Raw genomic sequence first — 25,471 nt, forward strand, 5'->3', positions numbered from 1 at the left:
TAAAATTAATAATCTTAATCAAAAGTAAAACTATTTAAATGACAATAGTGTCAATTAAATGTGATAAGGAGTATCAAATGTCCATGCCCTCTTTCGATCTTTTCCCCCTTATAGGCTATATTTTATATTAAATATTAATCAAAAGATTTTGCTACAAATAAACATTGAGACCATTTAGATTAGCTGGAAAAAAGTAACTTTAAAGTAGCGTTTAAGTATATGAGCTTGTTTTATAAATAAGTAGTTACTTGTTTGGATAAAAGTGCTGAAACTTAAAAAATGTTGTTGAGGTGATTGGTAAATGTAATGACCCGGTCGGTCATTTTGAGAGGTGTAGTCTTGTTCCCCACTTTTTTACCCTTTTATACTCTACAACTGTCGTATGACTTATCGGGGTGGTAAGTTCGGTTCCGGAGAGATTTCAAAGTGAATTGAGACACTTCGTCTCATAATTGAAAACTTAAGTTTGAAAAGTTAACTAGACGTTGACTTACGTGTAAACGGCCTCGGATTTAAATTTTGATGGTTCTGTTAGCTCCGTTAGGTTATTTTGGACTTAGGAGCGTGTCCAGATTGGGATTTGGAGGTCCGTAGTAGAATTAGGCTTGAAATTACGAAAGTTGGAATTTTGGAAAGTTTGATGGAAATGTAGACTTTTTGATATCGGGGTTGGATTGGATTTTCAGAAGTTGGAATAGGTTTGTGGTATCATTTGTTACTTGTGTCCAAAATTTGAGGTCAATCGGTCGTGATTGGATAAGTTTCTACGTCATTTGTATAATTTGGAAATTTTAAAGTTCATTAGGCTTGAATCCGTGTGCAATTCGTATTTTTGATGTTGTCTAGGGTAATTTGAAGGCTCAGCTAAGTTTGTATTGTGATTTAGGACTTGTTGGTATGTTTGGTTAAGGTCCCAGAGACCTCAGGTTGATTTCTGATGGTTAACGGATCAAAAATTGAAGTTGGGATACTGATGAAGTTGAGTTTGCTGTTTTTGGCTGATCTGGTTTCCTTATACGCGATCGCGTAGGCAGGTCCGCGATCGCATAGGCTAAATGGGTCACTGATGGAATTTTCTCTACGCGTTCGCGAGTAGAGGGTTGCGATCATGTAGCTATGGGAAGTAGTGCATAGGAGCTGGGACCATGTGTTTTGTTCATCACGAACGCATGAGGTCGTTCGGGATCACGTAAGTCAGAGAGTTAGTTCATCACGTTCGCGTGGGGGATTTCGTGTTCCCATAGGGTTAAATTGTAGGGCAACATAGTTGTGATTCGCGATCGCGAGGCATGTTCCAAGATCGCGATGAAGGCATATCTGGGCAGAATAAAAGATTCAAAAACGAGGGTTTTGAGTTCATAACATAAAGTTGATTTTGGAGGTCAGTAGAAGGCAATTTTTGAAGAGATTCTTGTATGGGTGTTTGAGGTAAGTTATTCCTATCTAATTTTGGTCAATTTCCATGATTCGAGTAAATTTGGTATGGTTAAGCTCGTGATGAATGGGCTTTCGGGTTTTGTGACTTTTGTTGGATTTCGAGATGTGGGCCCGGGGACCGACTTTTGGCCAGTTTCGAATTTTGGCCAATAATTAAATTTTTTTCTTGTAGAATTGATTCCTTTAGCCCATATTGGTGTATTGTACTGCTTGTGGCTAGATTCAGGATGTTTAGAGACCGATTTGAGAGGCAAAGGCGTGTTGGAGTAGAGTTTTGCTCGGATTGAGGTAAGTAAAACTTTCAAACTAGGTTCTGAGTGTTCGAAACTCCGACTTATGTGTCATGTGATTGGTATTGAGGTGACGCACATTCCAAGTGACGGGCGTGCAGGCGCGCACCGTGAGAATTGGGACCTGATTGATTCCATGGCACCATGAAGTAGTCCTATCTTGTAGATAGCCATGTTTTCACCATATGATAAAATAATTGAGTTGTCTGTCATGTTAGAGATCATGTTTAGGTTATATGTTGGTACTTTGGAGCCTATAGTGGTAGTTTCTTGATATTGACTTACTGATCTCATTGATATTTCGTACTCAGTCATATTCATTCATTTCATATCATATCTTAGTCTCTTTTGTTATTTATTAATACATCATATCATCATGTTCGGGCTATTTTCATGGCACACTTGAGCCCATGAATGAGACTGGAGGGATTGATGATTGAGTGAGGCTGAAGGAGCCTAATTATGAGTGATATTTATGGGATCGGGCTACACGCTGCAAGGATTATACTGATTTATGATAGCGCTTGGGCTGAAGGAGCCCCTCCGGAGTCTATACACACCCATTGAGCGTGATTGATATTATTGAGGGATAGAACTTCCCTAGACATGAATTTTGCCCGAAGCATTATATACCTGGACATGGATCTTCTCCAAGGGCTGGATTGGCCCTACTCGGTATTGGGTGACTGATGATCAGTGATGTATATATTTCGGGATGGATCTTCCCTAGGCCGTATAGGCCATATACTGTACCGAGTGATTAAGCATTTGAGAGTATGAGCACATGAGGCTGTCAGCATGGTGCATCACATACATCATCTGCATTGGCATGTAGACGTAGAGGAGTTATAGTCTTCATATCATTTAGATTTGATCTATTTTACTATTTTCAGCTATCTATTGAACTTGAAAGCATCCCTACGTTTCTACACTGTTATTTCTATATTGAACTGTGCCGGTTGAGTTTGTCACTACCTTTCAGTCCAAAGATTGGATTTGTTACTTATTGAGATGGTTGTATTCACACTACACCCTTGATAACTAGTGATTCTTGTTTATTTTATACTCCTTTTTGCTTGAGTTTTGGATTAAAAATATATACAAGTAATCCCGAAAGCTTACATGTTGTGCTTACTTGCAGTGTTTGGTCAAAAAAGTGATAAGAAGTCAAAACCAGCTCAAAAAGGAGTGAAACCTGCACAAGTGCCAAGAACAAGTTAAAGCACCGTTGCAGCATAAAATCTACTACGGCTGCAAAAGACCCATCGCGGTCGTGGTCCATTTAGTGTGGTCTGCGGTGGATAAGTTCAGAGAGATGCAATCTTGGGGTTCTAAGCAGTGTGGTCTGCGGTATATTCTTCATGGCCGTGGTAGCCTCATCGTGGCCGCAGTCCATTTTTTATGGTCCACGGAGAGGGGATTCAGAGAGATAGGATTTTGGAAGTTTCAAGACACCGCGATCCGCGGTCCATTTGTTGCGGTCCGCGGTGAAGCCACCGCGGCCGCGTGTATTTTATGCGGTCCGTGGTGACCAGATTCAGAGACTTAAAAGTGAAGCCAAAAAGCCTCACCGCGGCCGCGGTGCATTTTTCGCTGTCCGCGGCACCTCCGTCAGGGGTTTGTCCAGAAAATTTGGCCTTGTATAAATACTTCTTTTTCAGATTTTTAGGGTTTCTTATTTGTAGCTGAGCAGGTGAACGACATTTTTGGTCTATTTTGAGTAATTTTATAGCTAGTTCAACATTGAAATTCAATTCTTAGATTGTAATCATATTATATGGGTTATTCTTCATCTAAATATATGATTTCTTCTATTATCATGAGTAGATAGACCCATTAGTTAGGGTTGTGGCTCAATCCTAGTGTGGGTATTTGATGGGTCTTTTGTTTTAAGGCTTAGATGTTTATGGGTGATTGATATTTGGACTGATTTGTGTTTTTCATGTTGAATTAGTAGTTGCAAATACTAATTTGTGTCTTTTTGACTTATGCTCTTCTTGAGAAAGAGAGCTTGAGTCTAGGAAAATCAGTCCAACAAGGAATTGGGGTGTATTCAAGAGATTGATAGCCCCAATTAAAGGGTTAAACCTAGAGATAGTAATACCCGACTTGAGCCTATATTGCTTGCATAATTTTGACACCTAATTGGTCTTGAGAAAGTCAATTAGGGTAAAGTCACTCAAGCTACCGAGAGGTATAAAGTGAGTAGTTTCGTGCATTGGCTATATCGCAATCCCCAACATAACAACTTTGTCTTAGGCTTTAGAACCCGTCAAGTATTCACCTAGGAGAAAGTCATTTCCCTAGTACCTCGTTAACCATTTAGAAAACCTTACAAGCATTTATACTTAGCTTAATTTCACACATCATTAGTATAAAATTAGAAGTAACAAACAAACAATTATGATAGGAAGTGTAATCAAGAGCACTACACACTACTAGTTTAGATAGGAATCCAAATCCCAAACATTCTAGCTCCCTGTGGATTCAATACCAACCTTCTCGGGTAAAAGCTGCATTGACTGGTCTTGCCACTTTGTAGTGGTATAGGTTGGACCCGATCACTTTTTGGCGCTGTTGCCGAGGAGCTAATGGTTTTGGTTATCTATCTAAATAGTTTTATGTATTGTTTTTCTTTCCTTCTGTGTTACTAATTTGTGTGTGTCGCCAACTCAGGTACAAAATGGCAACAAACAATGCACCTCTTGGAGATCTTCCACCGGGGGAGGAGGTCGATGAAAATATTAATGATGTGGTACCTATAGTGCCTCAAGCTCAAAGGAGAGGCCGCCAAGCTCCTGGGGTGCTTCCAAACCAAGGATATGCTAGTGCAATTGTCCCACCCCGGATCCGAGCGGGCAATTTCTAAATTATAAATGTGATGCTGACTTTGTTGGAGCAGCAAGGGTATTTCATAAGTGCTCCCCATCAGAACGCTTACTAACATCTTAAGGGCTTCGTGGATACCTGTTGGGGGAGCAAGCAAACAAATGTGTCAGAGGATGCACTTCGGTTGAGATTATTCCTTTTTTCACTTAGAGGAAAGGCGTTGGACTGGCTTGAAAGGCTTCCCAACCATTCCATCATTACTTGGGATGAGTTGGCGGATAAATTCATTACAAAGTTCTTCTCACTGGGCCATATGGCGTCTTTGAGGGATGAAATCTTAGATTTCAAACAAGAGCCCAACGAACCACTGCATGAGATATGGTAGAGATACCGGACCATGGTAAAGGAATATCCAAATAATGATATGACTGAGGTAGTGATACAATAGACATTCTACCGAGGCATTAACACAACAAATCAGTGCATAGTGAACCAACTCGCCGGGGGCAATTTCATGAACACACCGTATGATGAGGCTAATGCAATATTGGATGAGATGGCTGACACGTCCTCCATTTGGCAAAGTAGAGCCAATGTGCCACAGGGTGACCCCACGGTCATTCACTTGCTTAAAGAGCTCCATGATCATGGGCTGGCAATAGCAGAACTGACAACAACAATGAACCAGCTTGCAAAGGCACAATTACAGCAGGTTCAATCTCCACGACAAGTAAATGCTATGGAGGGTGTCAACATGTTAGTGAACAAAAGAAGACAAAGAGGTCAATAGAACCAAGGGAGTTCGGATCAATACGACCAATACAGTGGTTGGTTCCAAGATGATGGGTATGATGAGCAGAATGATGAAGTGCAATACGTGAACAACTTTCAGGGCCAAAGGGGCAATTCTTCTAACCAACAACAATGGAGACCCCAAGGCAATTGGGAAAATCAACAACAACAAGGGAATAGTAATTGGGGGAACAACAACCAAAATTCAAATTGGGATAACCAGAACAATAATCAGAACAATCAAGGTAATTGGAGTGACAACAACAACGACTGGGGTGGAAACAACAATCAGGGTGGTTGGAACAATGGAAATCAAGAAAATCGGGGGCAAGGCTTTCAAAGACCTCCGATGTATCAACAACCGAACAATCCACCCCCATATCCATCCCAAGGTCCTAGTTCTTCCAACAATGAAATGGGGAGAATCGAAATGATGTTTGAACAGATGATGAAAAAGAATGTTGACTCTGTTGCCGAGTTAGCATCCCACAATACTTCAATCAAAAACTTGGAGGTTCAATTAGGCCAAATCTCACAATCCTTGAATACTCGCCCTAAAGGGGCTCTACCTAGTGATACGGTAGTCAATCCGAAGGATGGGAACAATTCCGGGCATATAATGGTGGTAACTACAAGAAGTGGACGAGGCGGTGATGTGAATGCCTCCAAACAAAAAGAAATTTTGAGTGATGAAGTTGAATTGCAAGAGGATGATATTCTTGTGGTTGAGAATGTGACTGATGAGAACGTGAATGAGGAAGCGAGGATTGATATCCAAGATACCGAGGTGGAAACTCAGAATGACGAACCCGTCTAGGGAACACGTAATAGACATGCCAGAAACGGTTTTGCCTAAAGCCAAGGCTCCTTTGCCAAGGCCACCTACACCTTATCCTCAAAGTATTGCAAAGCAGAAAAAGGAGAACCAGTTTAAGAAGTTTATTGACATGATAAAGAGCTTATCATTTAATGTGCCTTTTGTAAAGGCTCTAAAACAAATGCTGGGGTACGCCAAGTTCATGAAAGACTTGGTGACAAAGAAAATATCCATGGATTGTGAGACCATCAAGATGACCCACCAAGTTAGTGCAATAGTGCACTCGATGACTCCGAAGCTAGAAGATCACGACGCTTTCACCATTCCTTGCACCATTAGGAGTGCAAACTTTGCAAAAGCTGCTCTATGTGATTTAGGGGCAAGTATCAACTTGATGCCTTACTCCATTTTCAAGGGTTTGGGTATTGGTCTACTTCAATGAGGTTGTAAATGGCGGATAGAACTATGAAGAGGCCGCTTGGTATTGTAGATGATGTTCTTGTTTGGGTGGACAAGTTCATTTTGCTCGCTGATTTTATGATCTTGGATTGTAAGGTAGATTATAAGGTTCCGATCATATTGGGAAGACCTTTCCTTGAAACTGGGAAGGCTTTAGTTGATGTGGAAGCAGAGGAACTCACCTTCTAAGTGGGTGATAAGAAAGTGGTCTTTCATGTGTGCAAGTCAATGAAGCAGCCCAACAGTTCTGAAGTGTGCTCGTGGATCTTGTCATGGTAGTGATAGTTGATGATGCTAGTGCAATGATCAATGTGGATGACCCTCTAGAGGCGGTATTGTTGAATCTTGATGTAAATGAGGATGAAGGTCAGGTGGAGTGTGTCAATGTTTTACATGGAATGGGCTCTTACTCTTATGAGCCTCGGAAACTCTCTTTGGATGTTGAGAATATGAAGACTCCACCAACAAAGCTCTCAATCGAGGAACCTCCTGTGTTGGAGTTGAAGCCGTTGCCTCCACACCTCAGGTATGAATTCTTAGGCCCTAGTTCAACTTTGCCAGTTATTCTTTCCTCTTGTCTTACTAACATGCAGGTAGATGCCACTTTGGCGGTGCTCTAAAAATGGAAGAAGGCAATTGGATGTACTTTAGCTGATATTCGGGGGATAAGCCCCCCTTTTGTATGCACAAGATTATTCTTGAAGATGATGCAAAGCCCTCCATGGAACATCAAAGAAGGTTGAACGAGGCAATGCAAGAAGTTGTAAAAAAGGAGGTGATCAAGTGGTTAGATGTCGGGGTTGTGTACCCCATCTCTGATAGCTCTTGGACTTCGCTGGTGCAATGTGTGCCGAAGAAGGGTGGTATGACCCTGGTTACCAATGTGCAAAATGAGTTGATTCCTACTAGGACTGTTACTAGATGGAGGGTGTGCATGTATTACCGCAAGTTGAATAAAGTGACCCGCAATGATCACTTTCCATTGCCTTTTCTTGATTAGATGCTAGATAGACTTGCTGGGCGTGCCTTCTACTATTTTTTGTATGGGTATTTTGGGTACAACTAAATTTTGATTACTCTAGAAGATTAGGAGAAAACCACCTTCACTTGTCCGTATGGTACCTTTGCCTTTTCTAGGATGCCATTTGGGTTGTGTAATGCACCGGCTACATTCCAGCGGTGTATGATGGCCATATTTACCGATATGGTGGAGGACATTTTGGAGGTGTTCATGGACAACTTCAGTATTGTGGGTGACTCGTTTGATGAATGTTTGAAAAATCTTGATAAGGTGTTGGCACGTTGTGAAGAAACCAATCTTGTGCTTAATTGGGAGAAATGCCACTTTATAGTCGATGAGGGAATTGTCCTCGGCCATAAGATCTCAAAGCACGGCATAGAGATAGACAAATCCAAAATTGAAGTAATCTCAAAGCTTCCTCCTCCTACCTTAGTCAAGGGGGTTAGAAGTTTTGTCGGACATGCGGGGTTCTACATGAGATTTTTTAGGGACTTTTCGAAGGTAGTGAATCCCTTGTACAAGTTATTGGAAAAAGATGTCAAGTTTGTGTTCAATGAGGAATACATGATAGCTTTTGAACTCCTCAAGTACAAGTTTACCACCACTCCTATTATTACCGCACCCAATTGGAGCTTGCCTTTTGAGCTCATGTGTGATGCGAGTGATGTTGCGGTTGGGGCGGATGATGCACCACAGTGAACTGGACGATCCATCTGATGGTAACCTCTTATCAGATGGTAAGTTATATACCGAGCTTACTATGGACGAGCACCTATGAGCGAGCCCAGTTGGTCGAGATATAGAGCCTAGTATGGCCGATTGCCTATGAGCGAGCTTACTACGGCAGAGCAGTTATATATATAGGGCCGGACAACTATTTTACTTACTATATTGAGAGAGTTGAGTCAGTATCAATAGGTAAGTATATCTTTGACTTCCATCTACTTGCAATTATTATATTATCAGTTCAGTTTCAGCTTTAAGTATATTGCCTTTTATACTCGGTACATTATTTCGTACTGACGTCCTTTTTATGGGGCGCTGCATTTTATGCATGTAGGTTCAGATAGACAGACGGGTAGACCTCCTCATTAAGTATTGCCCGAGTTTAGCTTGATCGGTAAGATCCATGCCTTTCGGAGTCGCTGGGTCTAGAGCTTTATGTACATCTTGTGTATATATGTATATATCTTATGAGTAGGTCAAGGAGCTGTTCCGATCACAGTATATCCACCAGTAGAGGCTTGTAGACATATCCTGTCAGCTAGTATAATATGTTGGGCTTGTAGGCCTTGTATGTATATTTGGTTGGTTTGTCAGCTGCAATAATTATGACGGCCTTGTCGGCCCAACTTTATATTGATATTAGTTAGCATTCGCAGTTGTCTTGTAATGTGGCCCATGGCCAAAGTGTGACATCATATGTTCATAGTTCCTTAGTAGCAAGTTGGTACACAAGGATAGGTGAGGCACTGGGTGCCAGTCATGCCCCCAGGTTCGGGGCGTGACACTAGGTCCCTGGGTCCTGTGACTGCTCGGGAACCTATGATTGGATCCCTGTATATTGTGCCTGATCTTGGACCTAGGGATGCTCGGGAACCTGAAGCTGGCTAGAGGAACCTCCCTGTGGGTCCTCCAACTCAATACTGTATCATCTATCTGTAGGATCACTCTCCTCCTTTTCGGTGCCCTCTCCATCTCCTGCTCCTGCTCTGGCTCGGTTTGAGCTGATGGAAGCTGCTCATGCAACAGTAGGTATAATGGTAGATGATCATCAACCTTCATCTTCTCCACTTCTACCCTCAACTCCTTTACAGAATCCTTTGAGGCTCGAGTCTTTCTCAGTTTCTTTGTCTCCTTTGTCATCTACTTCAATGTCTTCCCATGAGTACCTACAACCTCCAATATCAACTGGTGGTTCTCCAGAAGCTTCTTATAGTTGTCCAGAAGCTCCTTGAGAGTCTTCTCCACTGAAGCTGGAACATGTGGCTGTGGGGGTACTAACTGGGCTGCCACCGAGCTTACAAAACATAGCTAGTTTAGATATAGTTGTCTACATCCAGTTGTTGATACTGGCAAGTGTTTGGCTCAAACGGTGGGCAGTCAATGGGTAGGCTAAGGATGAGGGGATATCTGGAACAGTGGCAATAGAGGGTCTTGAGGCAATATCTGGTGTGGCTGTGGGAGGCTGAGAAGAAGGGACTACTACTACTGGCTCTTCAGACTGGCCAGTAGAAGTAGTGGCTTTACCTTTAATATCTTTGGCTATGGGGTTGTCATCAGCCTTGAGGCTGTACCATGAAAAGGGAATCTTTGGTTTCACCTTCACATAAAACTTCCTTTTCTCCACATCCTGGTTCTCGAAGTACATTGTTAGGAAATTTGGGAAGGGGTATGATTTATCACCTTCATTGACCACCCTTGTGATCACCCTAGACATAATATTCCCGATGTTGATCGTGTACCCCCCATAATAGAAGCCAACAATATCGCCTGGGAGACAAGCAGAGAGTTTTCATAGGTAGTAGGGTCCAGCCTGCTGCATACAAAAGTCTCCCACTCTTTTGCCTCGAAGTTTAAAGTTTTCCTCAAAATTTTAACCCATGATGTCAACCAAGCTAGGGTGGTGCCCGGGAGTGCCAGGTATTCTTCTAACCACAGACGGGCTGCCTCATCCAATGCTACCTTTTCTATATATAATGATTTATCTTCCTCCGGAAAGCCCAGGTAGTCATTAATTGTCTTCCCATTGAACTTTACAGTCAAATTCCGCACCTTAGTCACTTTAGTACCCTTTTTGATGTGGGTAGAATTAGCATAGAACTCCTTGACTAAGTGCTCGTTTGCATCCCAAACTTTGCTTGTAAAACATTCCCAGCCTGGTCTCTCTCTGAATTGCCTTTTCGCATTAGGGTTGTGAGGCAGAAGGTCCCTCTCAATGAACTTCCGCTCAAGAATCAATTTCCCCTAGGGCCACCACTCTCAAAACTTGTGGTATACAATCTCACTAACAAATCTCCTTTTTCCACGCCTCCGGGTTTCTAGTTCTTTCCACCTCCCCCCCCCTATTTGGGTTCTCCCCCTTCTTCTTCATCAATGGGATCCTCCCCGGGTATTAAAGTTGTGGGTGAAGTAGATGCTGCACTATCACTGCTCTCTGCTGAGCCCTCAGACGACACAGAAGAAACTTGAACTGAAGCTTGAGTAATAGGAGAGGTCGGAGGTGCGGGCACATCTCTCAATCTAAACCTCCTCAGGAAGTTAGATACATATAAATCAGACTCAGATGCTTCCCGGGAGGGCAAGTACTCCCTTCCCTCTGAATGGCAAGCAGCTCTATCTGCAGCCTTGATCTGTTTTCTTGTTTCCCCAATTGCTTTCTAAACCGGTAGGGTCAATCCTATCATTCCTCGTCCCCTACCTCGGGAGGACTCTCTTTTTCCTTTATGTTTTTGTACTGTCTCGTGATTTAACCATTGTCTGCAAGGAGAATTCAGTTAATGTTTGTTAGTATCACAGTACCAGAAGAAACAGTGAAGAATATGAATGGAAACAGTTGACCGTGGACCGCACTGGGGTGGGACTCAGACTACCCACTCTCTGAATAAGGTCACTGCGGACCGTGAAAAATCAACCCCGGCAGCGGTCCTTAAAATTGGCCTCTCTGAAGTTTACTACCGTGGACCATGGAAAAATACATTGCGGCCGCGGAGAGGCACCTCGGACCACGAAATATCAACCGTGGTCGCGGTAAGCAGTACGCATCAACACAAACCTAGGGTTTCAAATTTTTGTACATTTTAGTCTTAATCAAAATATTATTAACCCACTAGGTAGTTAATCACAATGTTTGACTCATTAACCCTAATCTAAACAACATTATGTAAACCTAAGTAAAAAAAATTGAAAGAAAAGGGAAGAAGAAAAAGTATGAACTAACAAATTAAAAGAGAATAAAACGAAATTAAAGACTAGGGAAAGATTTGAAGTACAAGAGATGAGATGCAATACAGATGATTGAGACTCAGTGTTTGAATTTGTGCACTAAGGGTAGTGATGAACAGTACTTTACCTTTTTAGAGAGCAAATGAGCGAAAAGTGTAAAAGGGGGCCTGAGGTCCTATTTATAGAAAAAGGACCCGGGACGCACGCTACGTACCCACCGCGGACCGCATAAAATCCACCGCGGTCCGCGGTAATTAAACACAAGAGGCATTGGCAAGGACTGCACCGCGGACCGCAGAAAATGCTTCGCGGCCGCGATAGGGCACCGCGGACCGCTAAAAATGCATTGTGGCCGTGATGAAAACTTGAGAGAACCTCCACTTTTGGCCATTTAGCACTGTGGACTGCAATGAAATTTTGCCCTCGCTATAAGGCCATTACGGCAGCAAAAAATGCAATGTGGCAGCAGTCCAAACTTTAAAGAGTGCAACATTTTTTTAATTTAGTCCTGCACTGTATCAAAATAACCCTACAAACATCTCACAACCAGTTAGTCCAAAAGCAAATCCTACACTAAAAAGAAAATCAAAGAAACACATAAAGAAAGACACATGGGTTGCCTCCCAAGAAGCGCCTGAGTTAACGTCGCGGCACGACGCAGGTTACCATCAAATCACTTTAGATGGATTAGTGTCACCATGTGGCTGTCATCAATCTTGCCAAGATAGTGCATGACTCTATGCCCATTAACTCTGAAGATCTCTACATATTTGTTTTTCAATTCAAGTGCACCAAATGGAGTCACAAGCACCACTTCAAAAGGTCCACTCCATTTCGACTTAAGCTTTCCCGGAAACAAACATAACCGAGAATTGAACAAGAGAACCAAATCACCCACTTTGAACTAATTTCCACGAGCATACTTGTCATAAATGTACTTCATCTTGTCCTTGTGCAAGGATGAACTGGAGTAGGCATAAAATCGGAATTCATCAAGTTCATTAAGTTGCTCCACACGAAGATTTGCTGCCACATCCCATTCAAGATTGAGCTTCCTCAAAGCCCACATGGCCTTATGCTCTAACTCGACCGATAGATGGCAAGCTTTCCCAAACACCAACCGATGTAGAGACATACCAATCGGAGTCTTGTAAGCAGTCCTATAAGCCTATAGAGCATCATCCAATTTCTTTGACCAATCAGTCCTATTTGCATTGACCGTCTTTGACAATATACTCTTGATTTTCCTGTTTGAGACTTTAACTTGGCCACTCGCCTGAGGATGGTAAGGGGTAGAAACTTTGTGATTGACACCATACTTTACAAGCAAAGTGTAAAAAGCTCTATTGAAATGAGATCCCCCATCACTTATGATTGCTCGAGGAGTGCCAAACCTAGTAAAAATACTCTTTTTCAAAAACACAACAACATTTTGGGCCTCATTATTGGGTAAAGCCACAGCCTCAACCCACTTTGAAACACAGTCAATTGCCACTAGAATGTATGCGTTGCCATATTAACTAACAAACGATCCCATGAAATCAATGTCCCACACATCAAAAGTATCAACTTCGAGAATAGTATTGAGAGGCATCTCATCCTTCTTCGAAATTCCACCCGCTCTTTGACATTCGTCGCATCTCTTCACAAGTTCACTTGCATGATTGTACAAAGTTGGCCAGTAAAACCCACCAATAAGAACCTTTGAATATGTCCTTCCCTCACCATGATGACCACCATAGGGGGAGGAATGACAAGCCTCTAAGATACTCAATTGCTCCTCCTCCGGGACACACCTTCAGATCACACCGTTAGGAAGATCTTGAATAAGTATGACTCATCCCAATAGTAGTCCAAACTATAACGTTTAAGCTTCTTCCTTTGGTTAGAAGAGAGCTCACACGGGACAATACCGGTCACAAGGAAATTAGCAACATCCGCAAACCATGGCATACCATTCACTGACACAGAAAGGAGTTGCTCATCGGGAAATGAATCATTGATCTCTAGGACATCACGAGGACTCCACTCCTCCTCCAAGCAAGACAAGTGGTCAGCCACTTGGTTTTCACACCCTTTTCGGTCCACAATCTCCAAATCAAACTCTTGAAGTAACAAGACCTATCGCATCAGCCTAGCTTTGGAATCCTTCTTCTCATGAAGTATCAGAGTGCGACATGATAGGTGTGAACTATGACCTTGGAGGCCATGAGATACGGCCTAAATTTCTTCATTGTGAACACAATAGCCAATAGCTCTTTTTCAGTTTGGCCATGTTTCACACAGTTCTCAGTAGGGTCACTCATCTCTCAATGCCCTTCCAGCTTAGAGTTCCTCTCATGCACCATCAGCTCAGGGTTCATCTATGTTGGGTTCTTCTAGCAGTTAACCCCATGCTCGAGGCTCCCTTTAGTCCCTACCACCATTCATCGGGAGAGGTTTCTTTGAGTGTGGAGATTTGGGTCATATCAAGAGGCATTGTCCCCACCTTTCAGGAGGTTCAACTCAAGAGAGGAGTAAGCCTATGACTTTAGCACCCATTACTTCACCACCCACCCAGCCAGCTTGGGTTGGAGCTCAATCAACTAGTGGTCGCCCTAGAGGGGGAGGCCGATTAGGCGGTAGCCAGGCCCGATTCTATACACTCCCTGCTAGACCAGATGTTATTGCTTTAGACATAGTGATCACATGTATTGTCTTAGTATGTCGCCGAGATGCTTCTGTATTATTTGATCTTTTTTCCACCTATTCATATGTATCATCATATTTTGCTCATTATCTAGATATGCCCCGTGAGTCTTTAGCTTCATTTGTTCATGTATCTATGCCGCTTGGTGATAACATTATTGTGGACTGTGTGTATCGGTCGTGTGTAGTGACTATTAGGGGATTGGAGACTAGAGTTGATCTTTTACTTCTTAGTATGGTCAATTTTGATGTGAACTTGCGTATGGGTTGGTTGTCTCTATGTCATGTTATTTTGGATTTTCATGCTAAGACTATGACGTTGGCGATGCCGAGGTTGCCACTGATTGAGTGGAGAGGTTCTCTAGACTATTTTCCCAGTAGAGTGATTTCATACTTGAAGGCCCAACAGATGGCTAGGAAGGGTTGTTTATCTTATTTGGCCTTTGTGAGGGATGTTAGTGCTGAGACCCCTACTATTGATTCTATTCCGGTGGTACGAGATTTTTTGGATGTGTTTCCTATAGACCTGCCGGGCATGTCGCCCAATAGGGATATTGACTTTGGTATTGACTTGGGGTCGGGCACTCAGAACAATTTTATTCCTCTGTACCGTATGATACCAGTTGAGTTGAAGGAGTTGAAGGAGCGGCTTCAGGAACTTCTTGATAAATGGTTTATTAGGCCTAGTGTGTCATCTTGGGGTGCACTTGTTGTGTTTGTGAAGAAGAAGGATAGTACTATAAGAATGTGCATTAATTATAGGCAGTTGAACAAAGTCACAATTAAGAACAACTATCCTTTGCCATATATTTATGATTTATTTGACTAGCTTCAGGGAGAGAGGGTGTTCTCCAAGATTGATTTGAGGTCTGGGTATCACCAGTTGAAGATTCAGGACTCAGATATTTTTAAGACAACTTTCAGGACCCGTTATAGTCATTATGAGTTCCTTATGATGTCTTTTGGGCTGACCAACGCCCCAGCAGCATTCATGCTTCTGATAAATAGTGTATTTCTGCCTTATCTCCACTCATTTGTTATAGTGTTCATAGATGATATTTTGTCGTACTCTCGTATCCTGGAGGAGCATGCCCGGCATTTGAAGGTTGTGCAGCAGTGGTTGGGGGAGGAGAAGCTTTATGCCAAGTTCTCCAAGTGTGAGTTTTGGCCCAGTTCATTGGCGTTCTTGGGGAACGTGGTGTCCAGTGAGGAGATTTAGGTGGATCCAAAAAAGATAGATGCAGTTTAAAGTTGGCCCATACAATCCTCAACTACGGAGATTCGGAGCTTTCTAGGGTTGGCTGGTTATTACCGTCGCTTCGTGCAGGTTTTCTCGTCTATTGCATCACCCTTGACTAAATTGACCCAAAAGGGTGCTCCTTTTAGGTGGTCGGATGAGTATGAGGAAAGCTTTCAGAAGCTCAAGACTACCTTGACCACAACTCCAATTCTAGTTCTACCATTATTTTCTGGTTCTTATACAGTGTATTGTGATGCTTCTTTGATCGGTATTGGGTGTGTTTTGATGTAGGATGGTAGAGTAATTACTTATGCTTCACGCCAATTGAAGCCTCAAGAGAAGAACTACCTTGTTCATGATTTGGAGTTGGCTGTCATTGTTCATGCATTGAAGATTTGGAGGCACTATCTATACGGTGTGTCTTGTGAGGTGTTTACAAATTATCAAAGCCTCCAACAGTCATTCAAATAGAAGGATATAAATTTGAGGCAGCGGAGATGGTTATAGTTGCTAAAGGATTATGATATTACTATTTTGTATCATCCAGGGAAGGCCAATGTGGTGGTCGATGCCTTGAGTAGGAAGGCAGTGAGTATGGGTAGTCTTGCATTCATTCCTCTTAGTGAGAGACCTATTGTAGTTGATGTTCAGGCCTTGGCCAACCAGTTTGTGAGGTTAGATGTTTCGGAGCCCAGTCGGGTTCTAGCCTGTGTGGTATCTCGGTCTTCCTTATTTGATCGCATCAGAGAGCGCCAGTATGATGATCCGCATTTGCTTGTCCTCAAGGACAAGTTTCAGCACGGTGATGCCAGAGATATGACTATTGGAGACGATGGGGTGTTGAAGATGCAGGGCTGGATATGTGTGCCCAATGTAGATGGGCTATGGGAGTTGATTCTCAAAGAGGCCCACAGCTCGTGGTATTCCATCCATCCAGGTGCTGCGAAGATGTATCAGGACTTCAGACAACACTATTGGTGGAGGAGAATGAAGAATGATATAGTTGGGTTTGTATCTCGGTGTCTCAACTATTAATAGGTAAAATATGAGCATCAAAGACCAGGTGGATTGTTTCAGATGATAGAGATTCTGGAGTAGAAGTGGGAGCGGATCACCATGGCTTTCGTAGTTGGACTCCCACGGACTTCAAGGAAGTTAAATGCTATTTGGGTGATTGTAGGTTCGCTAACCAAGTCCGCACACTTCATTCCAGTTGGTACTACTTATTCTTTAGAGCGGTTAGCTGAGATTTACATCTGAGAGATTGTTCACCTTCACAGTGTGCCAGTTTCCATCATTTCAGATAGAGGCACACAATTTACATTGTAGTTTTGGAGAGTCGTGCAACGAGAGTTGGGTACTCAGGTTGAGTTGAGCACAACATTTTACCCTCATACAGACGGACAGTCCGAGTGCACTATTCAGATATTGGAGGACATGCTACACGCTTGTGTCATTGATTTCGGGGGTTCATGGACCTATTTCTATCGCTCGTGGAGTTTGCTTACAACAACAGTTATCAGTCAAGCATTGAGATAGCTCCATATGAGGCTTTATATGGGAGGCGGTGTAGATCTCGGTGGGTTGGTTTGAGCCGGGTAAGGGTAGGCTATTGGGTATTGACTTGGTTCAGGATGCTTTGGACAAGGTTAAATTGATTCAGAAATGACTTCACACGGCGCAGTCTAGACAGAAGAGCTATGCCGATAGGAAGGTCCGTGATGTGCCTTACATGGTTAGGAGAAGGTTCTAATGAAGGTTTTACCCATGAAGTGTGTTATGAGGTTCGGTAAGAAGGGAAAGTTGAGCCCTCGGTTCATTGAGCCTTTTCAGGTACTTTAGAGGATTGGGGAGGTGGCTTACAAGCTTGCCTTGCCACCGAGCTTGTCAAGTGTGCATCAAGTATTTTATGTTTCTATGCTCTGGAAGTATGTCAGCGATCCATCTCATATTTTGGATTTCAACACGGTTCAGTTGGATGGTGATTTGACTTATGATGTGGAGTCGGTGGCCATTTTGGATCGGCCGATTCTAAAGTTGAGATCAAAGGATGTAGCTTCAGTAAAGGTGTAGTGGAAAGGTTAGCCTTTGGAGGAGGCTACATGGGAGAACGAGTGGGAGATGCTGAGTAAATATCCACACCTATTTTTGACTCTAGGTATGTTTCTAGACCCGTTCGAGGACGAACTTTTGTTTAAGAGAGGGAGGATGTAATGACCCGGCCGGTCATTTCGAGAGTTGTAGCCCTGTTCCCCTATTTTCTACCCCTTTATACTCTAAAACTGTCATATGACTTACCGGGATGGTTAGTTCGGGTCCGGAGATATTTCAGAGTGAATTTAGACACTTAATCTCATAATTGAAAGTTTAAGTTGAAAAAGTTAACCGGATGTTGACTTATGTGTAAACGACCTCAGATTTGAATTTTGATGGCTTCATTAGCTCCGTTAGGTGATTTCGGACTTAGGAGAGTGTCCCGCTTGTGATTTGGAGGTCCGTAGTAGAATTAGGCTTGAAATGGTGAAAGTTGAAATTTTGAAAAGTTTGACCGAGAGTGAACTTTTTAATATCGGGGTCGGATTGGATTTCAAGAAGTTGGAGTAGGTTCGTGGTATAATTTTGTGACTTTTGTGTAAAATTTGAGGTCAATCGGACGTGATTGGATAAGTTTCGGCATCGTTTGTAGAATTTGGAAATTTCAAAGTTTAAGAGGCTTGAATCCGTGTGCAATTCGTGTTTTTAATGTTGTTTGGGTGATTTGAAGGCTCAACTAAGTTCGTATCGTGATTTAGGACTTTTTGGTATGTTTGGTTGAGGTATCTGGGCCTCGGGTTGATTTCGAGTGGTTAACGGATCAAGAATTAAAGTTGGGAGACTGTTGAAGTTGAGTTTGCTGTTTTTGGTTGATCTGGTTTCCTTATACGCAATAGCGTGGGTAGGTTCGCGATCACGTAGCTAATGGGTCGCTGATGGAATTTGCTCTACGTGTTCGCGAGTAGAGGGCTGCGATCGCATAGCTTTGGGAAGCAGTGTATCGCAAATGCGTGGGCTAGACCGCGTTCGCGAAGGGAAAGTGAGGTAGGAGTTGGGACTATGCATTTTGTTCATCATGAACGCGTGAGGTCGTTCGCGATGGCGTATGTTAGAGGGTCAGTTCATCGCGTTCGCATGGGGGATTCCGCGTTCGCGTAGGGTTAAATCGTGGGGCAACATAGTTGTGCTTCGCGATTGTGAGGTATGTTCCGCGATCGAGATGAAGGCATATCTGGGCAAAATAAAAGATTCAAAAATGAAGGTTTTGAGTTCATAACATAAAATTGATTTGGGTGCTCGGTAGAAGGCGATTTTTGGAGAGATTCTTGTGTGGGTGTTTGGGGTAAGTGATTCCTATATAATTTTGGTCAATTTCCATGATAGCCTTTAATTCCATCATTTAATTTGAAATTCTGGGTTGAAAATTGGAAAAAATGAGGAAGAGTTCTCGGGCTAGATTTATTAAGTTTTGAATGGGATTTTTTTATTGGATTTGAGTAAATTGGTATGGTTAGACTCATGAGTGAATGAGATTTTGGTTTTTATGACTTTTGTTGGATTTCGAGATGTGGGCCCGGGGGCCGACTTTTGGCCAATTTCGAAATTTGGCCTATAATTTTGTATTTTTCTGGTGGAATTGATTCCTTTAGCCCATATTGATTGTATTGTACTACTTGTGACTAGATTCGGGACGTTTGAAGACCGATTTGAGAGGCAAAGGTATGTTAAAGTAGAGTTTTGCTCGGATTGAGGTAGGTAACACTTCCAAACTTAGTTCTAAGGGTTTGAAACTCTGACTTATATGTTATGTGATTGGTATTAAGGTGACGTACATGCCAAGTGACGGGCGTGCAGACATGCACTGTGAGAATTAGGACCTAGTCGATTCCATGGCACCATAAAGTGGTTCTATCTTGTTGATATTCGTGTTTTTACCATGTGATAAATTAACTGAGCCGTGTATCATATTTAGGCTATATGCTAATACTGTTGGGACCCATAGTGGTCGTTTCTTGTTGATGACTTACTAATCTCATTGATATTTCGAACTCAGTCATATTTATTTATTTTATATCATATCTCAGTCTCTGTTGTTATTTATTGATACATCATATCATCATGTTCGAGCTAGTTTCATGACACTTGTGAGCCTGTGAGTGAGACTGGAGTGATTGATAACTGAGTGAGGCTGATAGCCTGATTATGAGTGATATTTATGTGATCGGACTGCACGTCACATCGGTTATACTGATATATGATAACGCTTAGGCTGAAGGAGTCCCTCCGAAGTCTGCACACACCCCAGTGAGCGCGGTTGATATTATTAAGGAATGGATCTTGTCCGAAGCATTATATACCTGGAGATCGATCTTCTCCACGGGCTGGATTGGCCCTACTCGGTACTAGGTGACTGATGCTTAGTAATATATATATTTTGGGATGGATCTTCCCTGGGTCGTATGGGTCATATATTGTTACAACCCATATCCACATGTATTAGTTCATGCCATATATTAGTTAACATAAATCCAAGAAGGAATTATCTTTGAGATGATAAGAAGTCAATCCTATTGGTCTTAAGTGATACAAGAGTGTATAAGGGTGATTAACCAATATTAGAAGTTAAACGAATCAAGGATGTTGTAACTCGTATTTTCAGGTAATCTAGCGGTGCTTAATACACTCAAGAGGTCATTTATTAAGGTATTTTAATCATATAATATCCGTATCATAAGTCTTGAAGTCAAACGAGTTATGAAACAAAAGTCGACAAAAGTTGTCGCAACTTAGGTTCATAATTTTACTTAAACATTAGGTCAAATGTTTCTAATCTTTTCTCATAATTTACAGGGAATTACGGGGTGATCTACCCACCAAATTAAAGATCTATGAGTCTAGTTTCCAATTCATTAAACCGTTCATCGATACGATCTCGGAGTAGAGAGATATTCGCGTTTTCGCGAGACTGCGCCAAGCACCTCTCTATGGGGCCCACTAAGTCGGTTTAAGATATTTGGACTTATATAGGATGACCACAACCCGTTTTTAGTCATTTCTTTTCACTATTTTCAGAACTTAGAACCCTAGGAACATCCTCTCAAGGTTCTCTCAAGATTCAAGACCCAAAAAAAGGGCAAACAACACAAATCAAGTGTCGGGAATTCCGTGGCGCTAGTAAGTCTCTTGTTCTTCTTGTTGTTGCTCATTTTTGTGTCGTTCCAACTCGTGTGGGAGGTTGTTTTAAAGGGTATATGTTCTGTAAATACTCCCTAATGTTCTTAATATTAATCCTAGGTGATTTCAAGCCTTCTAAAGTGATTCTAGTGCCGAAAAACACTAATTGATCGCTAGTTTCATTTTTTTGTTGTTGTGGCAGCATTGGAGGGATATTTCTTGGAAATTTAAGGTCAAATTGGAGTTGTTCTTTCTGTATAAAGGTAAGGAACCTCTTACTCTATATGTATTTAAGATTATCCAAGTTGCGGCTAAGCCATTGAAGCTAGAACTTGTGAGATATATATCGAAAGGTTTGGTAGTAGTGTTATTGTTTTGTGGACTGTTTTGCGTTGTTGTTGGGCTGCGTATTTTACTACTATCTTGTGGAGTTTTGGAGGAGGAAGGGTGTGGAGAAACACCATATATATGTAGGTTTATGGGCTGATAGTTATTCGTAACATTTCCAGGTTGTTTGACACGACTACGGTGGTCGTCGTATGTATGGAGTGATTAGGCTGTGTGTGGACTATTTCGGGAGGCTCAATATGTTTATTATTGATGATGTTTGGGCTGTTTGGTGATTGTTTTGAATGGTGTGAGGTCATATATATAGGGGAGGTGCTGTCCGTTTCATCGTAAAATAGGTTGTGGTCGATACATAATAGTTATGACGCTTAAATGATAACGATAGTATCGTTTCTCTTATTGTAGACTAAGGAGTTTTGACAATTGCATAGCTTGAGATTGGGGCAGTATATACAAGGTATGTGAGGCTATCCCTTTCCTTCTTTTGCACGACTCCGATTGTACATAATGTAATGAACGAGCTTCCAAGATACTCTACTCTTAGAAGCTAGCAGTACTTACATTGTTTTCCCTCTTATGGAACGATTGATGTTAATGTTGCTTCTCTTATTCTTATGTTATCAATGTTATTGGTACTTCCTGATTCTTATAAGGTTCATAGTGAAGAGTTAGTCCTAATAACGTGTACAGAGGATACCGACCTTACGTCACTCCGAAAGGTTTAGAATGTGATTCCATGAGTCGAGCATGCATTATATATATGTATCTATTTTACTCTACCGAGCCACACTATAGTTGGCCGGGTACGGCACCTATTGTGCAACCACTGATCAGTTGGGTTTTACCGAGCTCCACGTGGCCGGGTACGATTCTACCGAGCCTATTATGGCCGGGTACGATATGATGATGATGATGCCCACAGAGGCGAATGCTTTAAAGGTTTATGTATTTATACATATGTATCATGCATTTCATGTAAGTAGCCCTCAGAGGTACTAAGATGTTACAGGTTGTATATTCTCTATCCTTGCTTACATTACTGATCGTATTTATGGTTCCTTGCCTTACATACTCAGTACTTTATTCGTACTGACGTCCTTTTATTTGTGGACGCTGCATGTCGTGCTGCAGGTCCTGATAGACAGGCAGGTACAGCTCCCCCACCACAGTAGATCAGCGGTGATTGGCGAGATCCCTTCTCCGGACTTGCCTTGGTCTTGGTATGCAATTTTTGTTATAGACATTATGGGTATGTCGGGGCCCTGTTCCGGCTATGTTGCAACACTTATGTTCTTTTAGAGGCTCATAGACAGGTGTCGGCTCATGTATAGTTTGGTATGCCTTGTCGGCTAGTTTTTGTTGTATAGTCTTTCATAGTAGCGTGGTAGCTCATACCTTATATGTAGTTTCTTGATTGTCTGGTCATCCCCTGCTATGTATATGCATGCCATCATATTTTATTGCTGGTTGTCCATGATCTAGGTCTACCATTTATATTGATCTCGTCAGCCTTAAAAGATAATAATGAAGGTTAGATGAAATGTACGTTGGTGCTCGGCAAGTGTGGTCGGGTGCTAGTCATGGCCCTTCAGTTTGGGTCGTGACAAACTTGGTATCAGAGCAAGTCTGTCCTAGGGGTTGTCTATGAGCCGTGTCTAGTAGAGTCTTGATTATGGATGTGTAGCGCGCCACATTTATAATCAGGAGGCTACATGACATCTAGGGTTGTTACCTTCTTCCTGAATCTAGATCGTGCGTAGAGTTGAGTCGTAAGTGTTTGTCTCTAATATTCACCTTGTTTTTTTTCAGTGATGCCTTCGACTAGGAAGCAAACGATTAGTAGACGGCTTGATACAGCAGCGGGAGAGGGTACCAGTCAGGTTCCCCAAGTCAGAGCAGGACAAAGTGAGGCTCAAAGTGAGATGCCCTCTCATACCTCATCTACTCCATCTCCTCCAGAGGATATTAGAAGGCACCCAGCGCCTCCAGTTCCTTCGTCTGACACTCCAGACCAGGATATGCGGAGTGCTTTGCAGTTATTGACTAGCTTGGTAGCTGCTCAGGCTCAGAGGCAGAATACAGGTGCTGCTGAGAAACCAGTTAGTACAAGAGTTCGTGATTTTATTAATTTAGACCCTCCAGTGTTTACCGGATCAGACCCCAAGGAGGACCCACAGACGTTTATTGACCAGGTTCATCGTACACTTCGTGTTATGCATGTTAGTGATACAGAGACAGTAGAGTTGGCTTCTTATCGGCTACGGGATTTAGCGGTTCTCTGGTATGATAGTTGGGAGAGATCCAGGGGTCCGAACCCTCCTCCAGCTGTGTGGAAGGAATTTTCTGAGGCCTTTCTTCGTCACTACTTGCCAGTTGAGATACGACGAGCTAGAGCTGATAAGTTCTTGAACCTTAGACAAGGTAATATGAGTGTACGAGAGTACAGTATGCAGTTTGATTCTTTGGCAAGGTATGCTCCCCATATGGTGGCCGAGATGAGTGATAGGGTGCATATGTTCGTGAATGGGTTGGGACCACATCTGATAAATGAGTGTACGACAGCCTCCTTGGTGGAGGGCATGGATATTTCCCGTATTCAAGCTTATGCCCAGACCCTAGAGGATCGTAAGCGCCAGCAGAGGGCAGTTAGGGAGCAGGATAGAGGCCAGCATAAGAGGGCGAGATTTGCAGGGTATTCTGATGACTTCAGAGGCCGCATCAGGCCACAGTTTTCGAGGAGTTCGGCGCCACCTGTAGCTAGTGCTCCTCCACAGTTTCAGAGGCCTCGATATGATCGATCCTATTCTGGTCCAGGTCAGAGTTCGCGGGCATCTGGCTCGCAACATCACAGGGATACTAGTCAGATGAGACCCCCAACACCACATTGTGATCAGTGCGGCAAGGCCCACTTTGGACTGTGTCGTCGAGGTTCTGATGCATGCTATTCGTGCGGGCAGCCTGGCCATATGATGCGGGATTGTCCTAATAGAGGAGGTGATGGTATGGCTCAGCCGACTGGATCTGTGTCTGGTTCTTCCTCATCAGTTCGACCTCCAGCACGGGGTTTTCAGCAGTCGACAGGTCGTGGTAGGGGTAGAGGTGCAGTGCCGAGTTCGAGTGGTGCTCAAAATCGAACCTATGCTCTAGTAGGTCGACAGGATCTCGAGTCGTCTCCAGATGTTGTTACAGGTATTATATCTGTGTTTTCTTATGATGTATATGCGTTGATTGATCCGGGATCTACATTATCATATGTTACACCCTTTGTGGCTAATAAGTTTGGCATTGAACCTGAATTGATAAGTAAACCCCTCGCGGTATCTACTCCGATAGGAGATTCTGTGATTGCTAGAAGGGTATATAGAGGTTGCACTGTGATGATTTGTAGTCGTCAAACCTCGGCAAATTTATTTGAGTTAGAAATGGTTGATTTTGATGTGATAATGGGAATGGACTGGTTGGCCTCATGCTATGCAAATGTTGACTGTCGTACGAAGATGGTTAGGTTCCAATTTCCGGGTGAACCCGTCATTGAATGGAAAGGGAACATTGCTACACCGAAAGGTAGGTTTATTTCCTATCTTAAGGCAAGGAAAATGATCTCAAAAGGTTACATTTATCATCTCGTTCGCGTTAGGGATGCGGAGGCGAAACCGCCTACTTTACAATCAATCCCTGTGGTTAACGAATTCCCAGATGTTTTCCCAGATGAACTCCCGGGCCTTCCTCCTGAAAGGGAGATTGAGTTTAGCATTGATGTGTTGCCTGACACTCAACCGATCTCTATTCCTCCATACAGAATGGCCCCGGCAGAGTTGCGAGAGTTGAAGGTGCAGTTGAAGGACTTGCTGGATAAGGGCTTTATTAGGCCTAGCACTTCACCTTGGGGTGCACCAGTCCTATTCGTGCGGAAGAAAGACGGGTCGTTACGGATGTGTATCGACTATCGACAGTTGAATAAGTCTACTATAAAGAACAAGTATCCACTTCCAAGAATTGATGACCTGTTTGACCAACTCCAGGGTGCCAAGTATTTCTCTAAGATTGATTTACGTTCAGGGTATCATCAAGTGAGGGTTAGGGAGAAGGATATTCCAAAGACGGCCTTCCGGACAAGATATGGGCACTTTGAGTTCTTGGTGATGTCGTTCGGGCTAACAAATGCCCCAGCAGCTTTTATGGATCTCATGAATACTATATTCAGGCCCTATCTTGATGTGTTCGTGATTGTATTCATTGATGACATTCTAGTGTATTCTCGTTCGGAGGTGGAACATGCGGGCCACTTGCGGATAGTATTACAGACGCTTCAGGATCGTAAGTTATATGCTAAGCTCTCCAAATGTGAATTCTGGCTGAACTCAGTAGCATTCCTTGGCCATGTGATATCTGATGAG

The sequence above is a fragment of the Nicotiana sylvestris genome, chromosome 12, assembly GCF_000393655.2.
Source record: "Nicotiana sylvestris chromosome 12, ASM39365v2, whole genome shotgun sequence".
In the NCBI taxonomy this organism is placed as follows: domain Eukaryota; kingdom Viridiplantae; phylum Streptophyta; class Magnoliopsida; order Solanales; family Solanaceae; genus Nicotiana; species Nicotiana sylvestris.